The sequence below is a fragment of the Panicum hallii genome, chromosome 2 (assembly GCF_002211085.1).
Source record: "Panicum hallii strain FIL2 chromosome 2, PHallii_v3.1, whole genome shotgun sequence".
In the NCBI taxonomy this organism is placed as follows: Eukaryota; Viridiplantae; Streptophyta; class Magnoliopsida; order Poales; family Poaceae; genus Panicum; species Panicum hallii.
Window position 1 is genome coordinate 44274706 of NC_038043.1, and position 16150 is coordinate 44290855.

The window sequence follows — 16150 nt, forward strand, 5'->3', positions numbered from 1 at the left end:
CACACAGGATCCAAGTTTTAAACTGCTACCGGACTTCCCGTCCGCCGTAGCACACGGCACAACTGCCGGACACTTTTCCAAACAACTCACACTAGCCCATCCATTCCCAAGATAAACACTAGTTATGTGACCACACCGTAACTTGCCCAATACCGTGGGCACGGCTATTCGAATAGATTTTAACTCTGCAGAGGTGTGCAACTTTACCCACAGGTGGGGTACCACAGCACGAACACCTTAGTGCCGGTGCAGATCCCAACAAAGCCATTACCCACCTTAGCTAGACCTGACTAGCCACCACGGGATCCATCAAGGGGTCATTCGACCTATCACCGAGGTTTAACCGGGGCATAAGTCACACAGAGCTTATCCCGTCTCCTTGATCACCCGTTGCTCTCAGCTCTCCTGATGGCTATCAGGCTAACTAGTGGGATTTATGCTAAGCCGTTGCCCATACAACGGTCAAGTGGTTCGCACGACAAGAAGCTAGGTGAGATGTCACATCAACTCGGTCCTTAGGGGTGACAGGATGGATATCTCCCTTCCTCGCTCAACCACACAGGTACGAGCACACCAACGGCAATTCACACAGAAATGCCATCCATCCCGTCCGACTCGTTTCTCAAATCCACACTTTACCCTTTCCCACACACACGCATTTTTCTTTATAAAATCAGGTATTCAAGGTATGGCTGTCACGGCAAGGGTGGCTATCCTACCATGTTTTCAACACGCAAAACAATGCAATTTTATAAAACAGGCCACTGGGTTGTGTTTATAAAAACTAGGACAGAAACATGCATCAAAGGGCGGAATTGAACTTGCCATCGTCAAACCCTTGCGGAAAGTCCTGATCGGAGCACTGTCCTTCGGGTTCGGGGTCGCAGTACTGGTCCTCAGTTGCTTGGTCGCGGTCGGGAACCTCGTCGTTCACTCCGTGTCCTACGACGCAAACAAACAGACACACAATCAAGCGAAAGAACTAAAAGCTTTTATCGTTGGGCTTGAATCGGAAATAATTTAGTTACGGAGTTAGGGGTGGTATCTCTAGGTGGTATCTTAATGGCATGGCTGAAAACTATACTAGAAAGGGTGTGGTAAAGTTTCGGGTCAATCGGAGGTCGTTTCGCACATAAAATGACGCGCTAAAGGTGGTTTCCGGGCTCAAACGGGGGTTCGAGGGCTTGTTCGTAAATATCAGAAAAGAGTAGGGATCTATTTGCGAATCTTAAAAATATTCTAGGCATGCTAAAAGGTTGTCAAGTATATCTAGATGTATGCATTGGAGGGTTTGAATTGAAATACAAAACAGGCGAGGTTTCATTTGTAAAACGGGAACGGATAAGGGTACTCTTAGAGGGGGGGGGTTTTCTTTGGAAAACAGAAAAACAGCAGGGGGTTTTGGGCAAAATGGTTTCTTCCTCCTCTCCTCCCCCGTGACAGAAACAGAGGAGGGATTGGGGGGGGCGCCGGCGGCCCAATCCCGGCCGGCAGGGCACGGCGGCGGTCCGGGGGGTGGGGGAAAAGAGGGAGGGGGGCGCGGGGAACCCATCCCCGGCCTCACCTTGGCTCGGGCTGCAGCGAGGGGGGCTGCCCACGGGGGCTTGCGGCGGCGGGCAGAGGCGTCCGTGGGGGCGGCGCCGAGCTGGGGAATGCGAGGAGCCGGGTGGTGGAGGTGGTCGTGGTGGTGGTGAGCCACGCGGGCGGCCTATTTATAGGCCGAGGGGAGGGGCGGTGAGGTGGGGGAAATGAGGCGGCCGGCGGGCGGTGCGGGCGCCATTAATGGCGTCCCGGCCGCTTTCTTTCGTCGTGGCGTGGCGTGCGGGCGAGCACGGGGCTGTGGCGGCGTGCGGCGCGTCGGGGCAGGTGCGGCAGCGGCGGACGGCCCGGCGCGGCAGCGGCGGCGGCTCAGCGGGCGGCGCGGCATAGCGGCGCCGGGTGCGGGCGTGTGCGCGCACGGCACGCGCGGCGCGGGCCAGGGGCGAGGCACCGGCGACGGGCGCCGCGGCGCGCGGCGCGTGAGCACGCGGGGCACGCGGGGCGCGCGGGCGGGTGCGTGCGCGTGCACGCGGCACGGCCGGGGGTAGCGCGGGCGCGGCGCACAGGGCCGGCGCACGGCTGTGCCGTGCTCGGGAGCAGGGGGGGGAAAGGGGAAACAGGAAGGAAGGGAGGAGAAAGAAAAGGGAGGAAAGGGAAAAAAAGAAAGAAAAGAAAAGGGGAGAAAAGGAAAAAGGAAAGGGGAAAAGAGAGAAAAGAAAAAGAGGGAGGGAGAAGGGCCGGCGCCGGTCGCGGCGGTGACCGCGGCCGGTCGGCCATGCGCACGCGGATTTCGCGTGCTGTACGAGGAGCGCCGGCGCTAATTGCGGCAGCGGTCGCGGCCGGTCGGCCACGCGTGCGGGATTCGCGCGCCGCGCGAGAAAGGTCTTGTGCCGGCGCAAATTGTGGGAAGCGGTCGCGCGTGGTCGTCGTGACACGATGGCGAGGGTCGAGGCGGTGCGCGTGGGGGAAGCCGTGCGTTGTGTGGCACAGGGCGGGGGACGTAACGCGCACGTGTGCAAAGGGGGTCAGGGTGTTACGGTGAATCCGTTTTTAATCGGAACCTTTAACGCGTAGCTTAGGCTTGAAATTCTTAGGGCGTTACACCTATGGATTAGGTCGTCCACGACCATGAGAGCGCAAAGGAGCCTTGGCCACCACCTTTCTCTTTCCAGTACGATGAGCCACAAGTGAAGTTTCTTGCGTTGCTTCGGAATCAGATGAAGGAGATGATTCCATTTCCGGTGAAGAAGCCATCTACTTTCCTCTCTTTTTTGAACCATCTAAGGTTGTAAGATGAAAATTAGGATAGCCTCGATAGATGTGATCAAAATCAACTAGATAAGACTGTTAAGGCACCTGCCGGAACTTCCGACACGGGGGTGGAACTTCCGACCCAAGGTTGGAACTTCCGACAGGGCCCGAGCAGACCCAAAAAATCATGAATCGAGAGATTTTGCCCACCAAGTTAGATAAGATTCTAGGCATATGATCAATGATGTACCAGGAAGCTATCCCCAAGAAAGAAACATCTAATTCCTACATTTAGAGATCGGGCGATGGGGATTTTCAATGAAATACCTTGAGGATTCACCACGCGAATCGGAGAGGAGATGATGGGGATCGGATCTTCCTAGAAATGGGGAATCCAAAGAACTCAACAGCAATGAAATCCCATGGTTGAAATTTGAAATCCCCTCAAGAGTTTGAGAGTGAGGAGGAGGAGGTGTCGGTTGTGTTTGAATGAGAGAGTTAGGGTTTGAGGGGGTTGTCCAACGGGTATATATAGGTTCAAGTGCATTGTCAGAAGTTCTGATGGGGGGTCGAAAGTTCTGATGAAAAAGAAATTTCGAAGTCGAGGACCCTCGGTCGGAAGAATTAAGAAAGTTTCCATGGAGATCGTCGGAAGTTCCGACCTCGAGTCGAAAGTTCTGATGAAAATAAAACCAGCCTCCCGAGGATCCTTTGTCGGGACAACCCTGATACTTCCAATGTTTGTCGGAGGTTCCGACCTCGGGTCGGAAGTTCTGGCAGATATTTTTCAGCTCCAAAAAGATAGATTTGAGAAGAATAAACTTGGACATATTAAGAGATATGGCTTGTAGACATATGAGACAACTTTAAGCTTAGTGATCAGCCACAAATAATATTACATAACAATAATCACAAGAGTCAAGTTTTGATCCGAAGATCAAAATCTAAATATTTCAAAATAACTCAACACAAGTAAATTCATTTTTCTTATCTAAGCAACAATCAAGTATGTGCAACAAGTCAAGCCAAGTTACGAAAATCCAAGATATTTAGTTCTCTCCTCAAAGTACAAAAACTTTACTCATCTAGAGGTTTAGTGAAGATATCAGCAAGTTGCCATTCGGTGGTCACATAACGTAAAACAATCTCTCCTTTAGCCTCGTGATCCCTTAAGAAATGATATCTTATATCTATGTGCTTTATTCGGGAGTGTTGCACCGGATTGTTTGCTATCTTGATAGCGCTCTCATTGTCATATAAGAGCGGAATCTTGCTAAACTCACAACCAAAGTGGAGCCTTTGGAATACCATAAGCCAAGGTTAGGAGTGTGTACCAAATATCTCAAAATTCTCTTAACAGCTATTAAGTGATATTCCTTAGTATTGGCTTGAAATCTTGCACACATGCACATACTAAGCATAATATCAGGCGTAGATGCACAAAGATAAAGAAGAGAACCGATCATGGAGCGATATACCTTTTGATCAACCGACTTCCCTTCTTCATTGAGATCAAAATGACTATTTAATGCCATGGCTGTCTTGATGGGCTTAGCATCGGTCATGTCAAACTTGTTAAGCATATCCTACACATACTTGGTTTGACATGTGAAAGTCTCTTCCTTTATTTGCTTGACTTGAAATCCAAGGAAGAACTTTAATTCACCCATCATATACATCTCAAACCTCTTGGTCATAATCTTACTAAACTCCTCACAAAATTTCTTATCAGTAGAACCAAATATGATGTCATCGACATATATTTGGCAAACAAAAATATCCTTATCAACTTTATGAGTAAAGAGAGTAGAATCGGTTTTGCCCATTACAAAGTCATTCTAAAGAAGAAAATCCTTAAAGCATTCATACTATGCTCTAGGAGCTTGCTTAAGTCCATAGAGCGCCTTACGGAGCTTGTACACATCATTTGAAAATCTTGGATCTTCAAAGCCCGGCGGTTGTTATACATACACCAACTCAGATAGGGGGGCCGTTCTTTTCACGTCCATTTGATAAAGTTTGAAATCATGGTGAGTAGCATAGGCTAATAGTATACGAATTGACTCAAGCCTAGCTATGGATGCATAGGTTTCACCAAAATGCAAACATTCAATTCGGGTGAAACCTTGTGCAACTAACCTTGCCTTGTTTCTTGTGACGACACCATGTTCATCTTGTTTGTTTCAGAAACCCCACTTGGTGCCAATCACATTTTTCTTTAGTCTTTCAACCAACTCTCATACCTTATTTCTTGTGAAGTTGTTCAACTCTTCTTGCATAGCAATTACCCAATCTAGATCATCAAGTGCTTCATCTACCTTGAGAGGTTCTAAAGAAGAAACAAATGAGTAATATCCACAAAAAGTTGCTAAACGTGAATGAGTAGTTATCCCTCTTTGAATGCTTCCAAGAATATTATCAACGGAATGATCTCGTTAAACATTTTTGATGAACTCTTGGATGAGGCACTTGTGATTGAGGTTGAATGGGTTCATCATCATAATTTTCAAATTGTGGAGCATCTTCTTGAGTTTCTCCACCTTGTTCTCCCCCTTGATCAACGCTATGAACTTGACTTTGATCTTGAGATCGTTGAGAATTTGGAGGTTCAACTCTTGTGGATGATGATGTATCATTGTTTCTTTCTTCAACTGGAGTTTGATCTTGAACTTCACAAGGCCTCACCTCTCCCAAACCCATCCTCATGGTTGATAGACTTGGGAGTTCCTCTTCATCTACAATATTTTTATCAACTTGCTCTACTTGAGAGCCGTTGAATTCATCAAAAGTTACATCCACTGTGACCTCAACACAACTGGTGGTTTTGTTGAAGACACAATAGGTGTGTTCGTTAGTACCATAACCAAGTAGAAAGCCTTTATCAACCTTTGATGCAAACTTTGAGCTTTTATTTTCTTTTTAAGTATAAAACACTTACTCCCAAAAACTCTAAAGTAGTACACCTTGGGTTTGTTACCGGTGATTATCTCGTAGGGTGTCTTGCTCAAGTATTTGTGGAGGTAGAGGCGGTTGATGGCATGACACACCGTATTGATTGCTTCGGCACAAAAAATATCCGGAGTCTTGTACTCATCAAGAATTGTTCATGCGGCTTCAATCAACGTCCTATTCTTTCTCTCTACAATACCATTTTGTTGAGGTGTGTATGGTGCGGAGAATTCATGATTGATTCCTTCTTCATCAAGGAATTATTCAACATTGGTGTTCCGGAATTCCGAACCATTGTCACTTCTTACGTTCTTGATCTTCAACTCATATTCATTTTGAGCTCTTCTAATGAATTTATTGATAATTCCTTGAGCTTCACTTTTATCTTGCAAAAACAATACCCAAGTAAAATGAGAAAAATCATCAACAATGACAAGACCGTATTTGTTACCGCCAATGCTAATGTAGGAAATGGGTCCAAACAAATCCATGTGTAGGAGCTTCAATAGTCTTGATGTAGTTATGATGTTCTTGGCGGGGTGTGGAGCACCAACTTGCTTCCCGGCTTGGCATGCGCTACACAACCCATCTTTATCAAAGACAACATTTGTTAGTCTTAGGATGTCCTCGCCTTTTTGAAGTTTGGCCAAGCTCCTCATCCCGACATGGGCTATTCGACGATGCTAAAGCCAACCCAAATCAGATTTTGCCACTAAACAAGTATTGAGCTCAATTTTCTCCTTTGAGAAATCAACAAGATAGATTTTGCCCTTCAAGTGACCCGTAAAAGCAATAGAGGAATCCTCCTTTCTAAGGACGGTCACACTCTCATTAGTAAAGAGACAATTGTAGCCCATCTTATAAAGTTGCGAGACCGACAAAAAATTGTACCCTAAAGTTTCTACCAAATAAACATTTGAAATAGAGTTGTCATTTGAGAGTGCAATTTTACCCAAACCAATCAAATCTCCTTTGCTATTGTCTCCAATGACAATAGTTTCTTTAGTTATGTCATGAAGCTCTAGGGATGTGAACAAATCCTTCTCCCCGGTCATATGATTTGAGCATCCACTGTCAAGCAACCATGCGGTGCCACCCGAGGAGTAAGCCTACAAAACAAGTTGAGCTTTGAATTTAGGTACTCAAAAATATTTAGGTCCTAAGCCTACAAAACAAGTTGAGCTTTGAATTTAGGTACTCAAAAATATTTAGGTCCTTGAGTGTTAGATGGATACACTTTTAAAACCCACACACTCTTAAGAATTGCCCTCTTAGTGTAAGCTCCAACACACTTGATCACTATTTTACTATTTTGATCCATTGTCACCATGTAGTCGGTAGTGTAGCTTGGTGATAACTTATGAGTGACAACCTTAGTCTTGATGGGAGCCTTAACCTTCTTTTTGACTTGAGAAGGAGCTGTGGTGATCCCACCATGTGCCATATTCATCAAGTCCTTAAGATTTGCTCCTTTTGTGAACGCGGCACATTCCTTACCTTTGACCACCTTTCGGTCATTTACCTTACCTTCCTTTAATGTCCAAGTCCGTCCTTTTTATTTGGATATCTTCCATCTTTGTAGTTTACCTTCAGCTTAGGCTTGGTATTATCCTCATATCCATCCTTTACTAACATGTTCAATCTCTCAAGTTGAGCATCCTTTGCTTGGATCAACTTTTCTAGCTTAGCCATGTTAGTAACATAAGCTTGTACATCAATTTTATAACATTTTAAGCACCCTTCACTTGTGGAGATATTGGAGTCAAAAGTTGCTTTAGAATTGATTTTGGTGCTTTCCCAAATGATATTATAACTAAATTCAAGACCTTTGTACTTGATCGTTAAGCATGAGAAGCTTTCTTGAAGTTTACTATGAGTGGCCTTTAGGGAAGCTAGAGATTCATTTATCAAAGTGGTCTCCTTTGACATTCTCTCTTTTGAATCATTAGTTAGAGATAAATTGATGGCTAATTTTTCAGCTTTTACCTTTTCTTCGGCAAGAGCCTTCTCTAAGGCAAGGTTTCTCTCCTTCTCAAAGATGAGCAAGTCCTCTTGCCTATCGAAACACTACTTCTTTTTCTCCAATTTCTTCATAAGCTTTTCAATTTTTTTAAAACCTTTCTTTCCAAATTATTTTATTATGAATGCTTTATGTTGCTCTTCCTCATCATCAAGATCATTTTGTATACTACTAGATATGGTGGAAGGATGAGAGAAAGAGGTGGATGATTCTTGTACCATAGTCCCTCTTGTTATGAGATAAAAGAGGGCATCATCTTCGTCATCGGAGATGTTGTTGAAGAGTTTTCTTGAAGATTTGGGTATGGCTAGAGTTGTTATACCTTCATGATCGGAGACTTCATGACTAGACTCCCACTCTTGACCAACATGAGCATGACTTTGATATTTCTTCTTGTAGTCCTTACTCTTCTGGTTGTACCTCTTCTGCTCTCTTTCTTTGTTCTTCAATTGTTGGCAATAGGCAATTTGGTGGTCCACTTCTTTGCACTCATAGCATCTTATTTGTGATGGTTTCTTCTTGTCATCATCACCTTTCTTGTAGTACTTTTTGCTCATGAACTTCTTAAAGTTTCTCAATACCAAGGCCATCTTTTCATCGGTGGAGCCTTCATCACTTGAATCTTCCTTTGTTGACTTTAGAGTCTTGGGGCTTGATTCAACCTTGTCACTTGAGCTAGCATTGAGTGCTACATTCTTGTTCAGTTTGTGACTAAGTGACTTGGCTACATCCCTCTCAACCAACTCTTGATGAAGAATTTCACTAAGAAGTTGATTAGATGTTTTGACCTTGAATTTGGGATCTCTTCTAATCATTGTTGTAAGAATAGGGTTCCTTGGTGTGAAAGCCCTAAGCAAATTTTTTGTCACCTTGTGATCTTCCCACTACGTGCTTCCAAGAGATCTAATGTCTGCTACAAGCACCATTAGTCTATCATACATCTGCCTCATGGTTTCTTCATCATACATGACAAAGTGCTCTAGCTCTCCTTGCAACAAATCCATCTTGCCTTTTCTAACTTCATCGGTCCCCTCATGAGCTTCTCTTAATGTGTTCTAAATTTTCTTGGCCTCTTCAACATTGCGGACCTTGTTGAATTCTTGGGCACAAAGGGAACTTGTGACGACCCTCACGGCTTGCGCATTGCAGAAGTAGTATTGAGCTTGTTCAGCCGTGGGTACACCGTTCGTAGGAGGAGTCACACCTACAACCATAACTTCTCAAATAGAGGGGTGAAGCTCGTAGAGATGCATTTTCATGTCATAAGACCACTTGGGATAATACGTCCCATCAAACAAAGAAGGTTTTCCCAAGTGGACCGATTGAAATTGAGAAGTAGGATATTGAGATGAAGTATAGTTATGAGGAACTTGATTTAGCCCAAAGAAATGATGCTTCTCGCTTTCTTTCTTAATTTGCTTCATCATCAACTTCTCAGCCTTCTTCTCAATTTTAGCCTTCATCTTCTCTTTTCTCCTTCTTCTTGCTTCCGATGTCTCACCCTCCCTTTCATCATTCGAACTTGAGTCGGCATCATGAATGGAGGATGAATGGCTTGTTTGCCCAAAGGGATTTCCGGCACCATCTAACCCAGTACCGGAATTGGTTGAGCAGCGACGGTTGTGGCGGCTTCGGCACCATTCCCAACTATAGACATCTTGATATCCCTTAGCAGTTAAGCCTTAATCAAGAGATTAGACTTTGATACCAATTGAAAGGATCTTGGTGATGCCTAGAGGGTGAATAGACGTAACTGTACAATCTGAAAAAATTCTTCGCAGCAATTAAATCTATCGGAACTTTCGACAAAAGAAAAATTCTTATACGAAATTCAAAATTAAACTTAAAACTGCAGAACCTGGCTGAATCAAAAGTTGCACAATGATACTAGGAGACTTCTGTAGGTGATCTTTGCAAGCACAACAACTCGAGTACGTAGATCGGCATAAAATAAACTCTAGGTCAACAAGAACTAAATAAATGCAATAAGCACAAGACACAAGAGATTTGTTCCCGAAGTTCACTTCTACTAAGGAACCTACGTCTCCGTTGAGGAGCTCAAAAAGAGCCAGATCTTCCACTAACCCTTTACCTCACTCAATCAACCACAAAGGACGATTGAGTCACTTACTATGAAATTCACAAAGGATAGGATAATACAAACTTTCCGAGGCGCACACACACGAGAGGACGCTCCATGGGCGATGCCAAACCATCTAGAAGCAAGCTTCAAGAGTAACAAACGCGAACCAAAGAATGAAGATGCTTTAAGTACTCTTGAGATGAATTTGGCTGCCCTCTCACTTAAATGGTTGAGTCTCACACCTCAATCTTGCTCTCACCCAAGCCCTAGATCAAATCAACTAATCTTGCTCTCACCCAAGCCCTAGATCAAATGAACTAAAGGATTAACACAAGGAGGGATTGGGGAGAAATAGTAAATGCTCTTAGAAGTGTTTGTCTCAGGTTAGGTAAGTAGCCAGTGAAGGAGGGGCTGAGGGGGCATAAATACCCGAGCTCCAAAAACTAGCCGTTGGTGCACTAGTTAAGTGATCGTCGGAACTTCCGACATAGGGTTGGAACTTCCGACCCAGCTAAAACTAGCTGGCCGAGAACCCCTTGTCGGAACTTACTGGAAACTTTGGACATGTGTCGTCGGAACTTCCGACATGTGTCGGAACTTCCAACACACACTGAAACAGTCAGAAAGGTAGGTACACAAGTGTGTGATTCTGTGTCTCTTCTTGATGGTTAGCATCTCAAATAAGCACTTTGATACCTTCATGCTATCCATTCGCATCCCTCTTAATAGTACGGTGTTTCCTATACGCAAATTTAAAATAGAAAATATTAAAAGACCTTCTTTTAAGCCTAACACCATACTTTAAGCAAATTTAGCGTCTTTTCTTGCTCCTTTTCATTTCATTGAATTTTAACCTATTCATAACTCGATAAACTTATTAGCTCCTTAATTTTGTATGTCATCAACATCAAAACCCGCTTAGGAGGCCAAATGCACTTTCAATATGTCCACTGGTTGTCTCTCAACTTGAGGTTGAGTTGCATTTACCGGTTTAGAGGCTTCCTTCCTTTGTTTCCTAGTGCAGTTATGAGAAACCGCACCCTTAGGATTAGCCGTACTTCTATCCTTCTCTTGTTGAGATGGTAGATGAATAGCTTTATTTGGTACCTCTATTCTTTCCAGCATATTCCTTGCTGGGAATGATGATTTTGTGACACCTTTGGTGTTGGTAAATGCGTCTGGCAGATTGTTTGCAATGTTTTGCAACTCAATGATTCTCTGAACTTGCAGTTCAGTCTCTTTGGTACGCGGATCCTCCTTTAGGGTGTCAATGGCATCCCAATTGATTTCCTGGCATTCAGTATGGCACTTGAATTCTCCTCCTAATGCCGAAAAATGATCTTTATTGAATATACAATCTGCGTACCGGGCACTGAGTAAGTCCTCTGTGAGGGGCTCCAGGTATTTAATGATCGACAGAGAAAAATACCCCACATAGATCCCCAATTTCCTGTGAGGGCTCATAGAGGTACGCTTTGGTGGTGATATCGGTACGTTTACAGCGCAACCAAATTTCCGCAGATGGGAAATACTTGGAGGATCACCATGAACCAATTGCAGCGGGGAGGCTGAATGGTATGCAGTTGGGCGCAATTGTATCAAGTCTGTAGCGTGTAAGACTGCATGACCCCAACAAGTTGTTGGTAGATTACAATCTTGCAATAATGGTGTAGCAATGAGTTTTATTCTCTTGATGAGAGATTCTGCTAAACCGTTCTGTGTGTGAACATACAGCACTGAATGTTGAACCTCAATTCCTAATACCATACAATAATCATTGAAAGCTTTGGAAGAGAATTCAGCCGCATTGTCCATTCTGATCGACTTGATCCGATGTTCAGATTGGCTTGCTCTAAGTCTAATGACTTATGCAATCAACTTTGCAAATGCATGGTTTCGCATTGACAAGAGCTACACATGTGACCACCTTGTGGATGCGTCGATTAAGACCATGAAATATCTGAACGGTTCGGATAAATGTTGAATAGGTCCACATATATCCCCCTGAATGCGTTCAAGGAACTTTAGTGGTTCAGCTTGTATTTTGAGAGGTGAGGGTCTTAAAATTAACTTCCCACTTGCGCATGAAGTGCACACGAAATCTGAGGATTGTGGGAATTTTTTATCACTCACACTGTGACCAATTGAATTGCCAATGATTTTTCTCATCATCCCAACTCCAGGATGGCCAAGGCGATCGTGCCAAGTTTGGAATGTGTCAGCATTCTGAAAAATCACTTTGTACGCAACATATGGTACGGGTTTGATGTAGATATAGTACAATCCAGATAGGAGAGAGGGCACCTTTTCAAGTGTCTCTTTGCCTTGTCTGATATCATTTGTGAAAAGAAGAAATTCTTCTTTATTTTCTTCATGTGTTTCCACATGAATCCTATTTTTTCGGATATCTCTATAACTTAGTGGGGTACATGTTGAATCGGGATACAATAATGCATCCTCGATATTTATTTGTGTACCCATTGGAAGTGTGACAGTGGCCTTTTCAGAACCTACTATCATTGCATCGCGTCCAGCGATGGTCAGAACCATTCCTTCCCTCTCTGTAAGAGTTTGGAAATATCTCACTTCCCTAAGTATAGTGTTAGTGGTACAGCTGTCCACTAGGCACATCTCTTCCTCCATTAGATTGACTCCTGTAGAAATCTATATAATTCAGAATTTAAATAAGAACTCATGAAAAATATAGAACACACTGATGATATTAATTAAGGATAGTACCTAATACAATCCAACAAAGCTAATGAAAGGTAGCAACATCATGTTCGAATTACAATACTTCTTGCAAATTAAGGGAAATGACTAAGTGGTAAGGAGCCTAAATGAGGTCTCCATACACATCAGCGGAGTAGTGCACGAGCATGTCGCCGATGTTCAGAGGTTCTTCCCCAGCAGGTAGCGAAGTCATGGCGTTGCTTGGTCCCGCTCCATGTGGAACTTGGTCCGAAGTGCCCATCTCCAACTTGTGAGAGGCGAAGTGTGCTTCAAACTTCTGGTGATTTTGTGCACGACCTGCGGACTTCATGTAGAGATCTACCAGATGTGTTGGGGTGCGACACTTTTTTGCCACATGATTATAACAACCACACTTGTAACAAGTGTTTTTGTTGTTGTTCTCATGCTTTGGCTTAGAGATCGCTTTCCCCTTCTCGAATTTGCCATGTGGCTTTGTGGGTTCTCTTGCGCTTGCCTTTGCTAGTTGAACCTCCAGGCTGGGTGTTTCCAGTCTGAACAAATTTCTTCATGTTTGCATGTACTTCAGGCAGAGATGCAGTTCCCAGAGGGCGCTGCTGAGAGTTCCAGATAGTCAACTCATGGTTTTTCTCTGCCTGGCGTAATGTCTGGATCAATAAAGCATAAGCTTTGAAGTTCTTCTCACGGTATGAGAGTGTGAGAATTCTTTCAGATGGAAGCATTGTTGATAATGCTTTCTCTATCTTTTCAGCCTCAGTAGGCGCCTTCTCACAGAACCGGAGTTTCTAGCATAGTCTATGAATAGCATGATTGTATTCATCTACAGTCTTAAAGTCCTGTAGGCGCAAATGGTTCCACTAATGAATTACCTCACGTAGAACAATCGCTTTCTTCTATTCATAGCACTGCTTGAGATTTTTCCACAATTCACGTGGATTTTCCTCCGTCATGTATTTAGACTTCAAGGCTGGATGGATATGATTCCTTGTGATGTATCGAAAAAGTCTGGGTGGATATGATTCCTTATGATTTATTCAGACTTCAAGTCTGGGTGGATATGATTTCTTATGATTTTTCTCCATCATGTATTTAGACTTCAAGTCTGGGTGGATTTCTCTGTCGATACTTGAGTACTCTTTTCAGAATCTGCCAAGCATTGAAAAAGTCCACATCGCGACAGACTCACTTTGACGTCAGTTGCCCATGTAGGGAAATTATGACCATCAAGAGCGAGTACCTCAAACTCTTTGTTGGCCATCTCACCTACATTCCAATATGCCAATATTTTTTGAGAAATATGGCAATATTGATGCAATGAAGTGAATTCAATAAAAATTGAACTCCAACAGTGAAATAATCTCAATAAGTTGGTGTGAAACTGAGGCAATCTTTTATGTTTGAATAAGCTCGATATTCATTTCATATTCCAAAATTTGAGAATCATATGTTAGGATAGTCACTAATAATAGTGTAGATCCTTTAGTGATGTTTGAATATCACTTTTCATGTGACCAATCTTGAAAATTTAGATAGAATAGAGTGAGTTCAAATTAAATGTGAGCAATCAAGTTTATTCAGAGTTGAGGAAATAATCACTATACGCTTGTATGTGTAGATCTCATGTTGTCTCAACATAAAGGAAATTAATTTTGAGTTGAGGAGATAGTCACTATACACTTGTATGTGTAGATCTCATGTTGTCTCAACGTCAAGAAATTTATTCCAAATTAGAGATTGAATGTAGCATTATGAAGTAAATTGCATGAAATAAATGGGCAAGAATAGTAATTTGCAAAACAAAGTAATGAAATGAACATGGGAATGCAAGACAATGCTGAACAAACACATAATTACATTAACAGGAAAGAACAGGAGCCTAAATGTAAGATTACATAGACTCAGAACTGCTGGAATGTAAATAAAGCAAAGTATAGGGACTAGAATGTAAATTGCTGGAATAAATAAATTAAATGGAAATGGGAAATGATAACTGGGCGGCGGGCCAACCTCAGTTTCAGCCAGCCACCACTTTCGGCCCAGCTGGCCGAGGGGAGGAGGCGCGGGCGCTTGGGTGAGCGGGTAGTCCGAACTGGGCTGCCGCTCAGCCCACCACGACCCGTGAAGCGGAGCGAGGGGGGACGTTGGGCGCAACGCGCCTAGCCGGGTGAGGCCCATCTTGGCCCGTGACGCCGCTGCTCAGCATAAAAAGGCCGGTGGGTGATAGTTAGGGTTTTAACCCTATCCGGTCCACCTCCTAGCAACCCTGGCGGCACTGCCGCCGCCAGCTCTCCGCCTCCTCTTGGTTCCGCCGCAGCCGCTTGAATCCCGCCGCCTATCCTGCAGATCTGCTGCCACCGCCGGATCTAGCCATGGCGTGGCCGGATCTCCCCCTTCCGCCCCCTCTTCCTCCATTTCCGGCGTGCCTAGGCCTCCCCCTCGCCGGAGCGAGGAGGATTGCATAGGGGCCGGCCGTTCGGGATGTGGCCCATGAAGATCATGTTCGGCCGGCGCAGTCCAGGGCGGCGGTTGGCTGCCGCTGTGGTGTTCGGGCGCGCCGAAGTGGGGGCCAGCGGTGGTGGTGGAGGCGTGAGTTCCAGCTCGGAGTAGTCCGCCAGTGTCGTCGCGAGGGAGCTCTTCTCGTTGTTGTAGTATGGCGGAACTCCACTGCGTGCGGCCATGGTGCGCCGAGGCTCGAAGCCCGGCGGCACCAGAGGCCTCACGCGGCCGCCGCGCTCTTCAGCTGGCGTCGGTGTGTAGGGCGGCGTCTCCGCTGAGTACGATGGCGAGGAGGAGCGGATCGGCGAGTACGTCAGCGAGGGAGACCGCCATGGCGAGGCGATACCATAGGCATGCGGTACTGCTGCCGATGGCCCACCCTCGTCGTGGAAGTATGAGGTCCATCCGTGGACGGAGCAAAAGCCGGTGACCTCCGGTGGCGCCGGCAGTCCCCACGCGCTCGACTCGCACCATGGCCGTCCATCCATGGGATGGGCGGTAGCGTGGGGAGCGCACGAGGATGCGCCCCTTTGCGAAGCAGGAGTCCGGCGGCACTGGAGGCCCCCGACGAGCGACGAGGACGTGGGCACGGCGAGCTTCGAGGTCGTCGGCGCGACGGGCTGCATCAGCAGAGCCTCCACCATGACGACCACGACGACGAGTGCGGCGTACTGGAGATCGGAGTGCCTACAGAAGCTGTGACGGAGAAAACAATGGAGTTCAAGCATCTTGGGTGAGCGCCTCAGCATCTTACCCTTGTTGTCGCCGGTGTTCTTCTCCTTCTTCTTCTCAGTTGGCTGGAGCTGGTGCTGATAACGTGTTAGAACTTAATGTGATCGCAGTGGAATCACAGAGATGTAAAAGTGAATGAGCTTTTTATTATTGTAGCAATGAGTTATTTATAGGCAATAAAAAGGCACACGTGGGAGCCGGCATCACCGGTGTTGTGGACGCCGTCGCCCACGATGCACGGCCGCGAGAAGCGTGCGGTTGTGGGCGTGGATGAGGTCCTGACCGAGGCGACGTGTGTGCGTGAGCGGGAAAGCTCCTGCCCCTGTTTTCCTGTGGATGAGGTCATCCTCATTTGTTTCGTAACAAAA